The sequence below is a fragment of the Lycium ferocissimum genome, chromosome 12 (genome assembly GCF_029784015.1).
Source record: "Lycium ferocissimum isolate CSIRO_LF1 chromosome 12, AGI_CSIRO_Lferr_CH_V1, whole genome shotgun sequence".
Taxonomy (NCBI): Eukaryota; Viridiplantae; Streptophyta; class Magnoliopsida; order Solanales; family Solanaceae; genus Lycium; species Lycium ferocissimum.
The window spans coordinates 26,095,051-26,096,655 of NC_081353.1; positions in this window are offsets into that span (position 1 = coordinate 26,095,051).

Sequence of the window (1,605 nt, forward strand, 5' to 3'; positions counted from 1 at the left end):
GTTATTTCATCCCCAAATGGAGGCCGGGGGGCCCCGGGTCTTAGCTACCCCGGCTAGAACATCTTTCAAAACTTCGACACAAGGGTGGCCCCGGGGGGTCTCGGATGTACCCCCGCATCGAGTTTGCAAAAAAGGAATGGGGAAAGGACTATGTTATAACCGATGGACAAGCTCGGGGGAAAAAGGCCCTTTTAAACAATTCAACAAAATATGGGCCCGGGGGCCCCAGCATTTTGTACCCTTTTAGAGCCCCCTACTGGTCATGCCTTAAAAAAATGGGGGCGGGCCCCCCTAAACATATGTCAAAAAAATTTTGTCCCAAAGATTCGGCAACTCGGACAGTGGGTGTTCCGATATCGTAACGAACTCTAACGGATCTCCTCTCAACGAACAAGAATGAAACCGGCGTCCAGGGGAAAAAGAGCGTGGGTCAAAAAAATCGTATGTAAGGAAAAGTAAATAAAGAATACATAAAAGTACTAGGATAAAGGAATCCTTTTTTATTCGACCCTCAGGCGATGATATGCGTAATCTTTATATATGGTATATAACGCTTTTTATACTATATGTGTGTGTGTGTGTGTGTGTGTGTGCGCGTGTGCGTGTAATGCCTGTCAAGCCTCTGTGGGCATCCCATCGTATCACATCGGCCTCCGTGGGCATAATCATCATCATATGATCGGATGCTCAGGTGGTAGTGCGGATATAACCCCGTAACCTTCCCCATAACCTATATAGATATCATATAAGTGTACGCGTATATAACGTCTGTGGGTCAAAGTGTGTGTGTATATATAACACATGAATATGATAAGAGTACATCCTAGATCTTTCGAAGTGATGTAAGGTCTTTACACCTCCGAACATCGTTATGAGATAGTATTTTCATCGAGCGTGACTATTATTTATGATATGCGAATACGAAGAAGGGACTTCTTGGAAACGAATATTACTAGAACATGAATCAACATAGACCATTTCTAGCTGCTAGGAATATGATCATTATGGAGTAGCGTTACGTTTATGTTTCGTTCATATGGATCATGCCAAAAGAAGAAAAGTTAGCCTTAACATACTTCAAGTCATCAGCACAATCCCACAATGAATCCATCGAAGTAGTATTCCAATCCTATAACAAAGGAAGGCATTTACAAGCTTTGATGGTACTAGAATATCACATATACCCAACGATAAATCGATTCAAAAACAAAACAGGGTGACATTTCTATTTCTTAATTATCATCTTGCGATTTCCGACTGACCAACGATCAACACGACCATCTCGTATGATCGTCTTTAACTCGTATCAACAACATTTAGAGGTATACTGAAACGACCGAATGTAGCTTCACATACAACACCTATACCCTCCTTCTTAAAATATACCAATTATAACTACCTCAACACATTCTCAACATCAACTACTATCCATACAACAAGATTTTAGCTCAAAAATACATTAACACTCATGGCTCAAAATAGATTACAACTCAACATAAACTCAAGTTCATATTTGAACCTTCCCTCCAACTTCCTTCTCTCCAAACCAAGTATAACCATCACATAAACTCATAAACATAGAAATAAGATGGAATCTTATCTCAA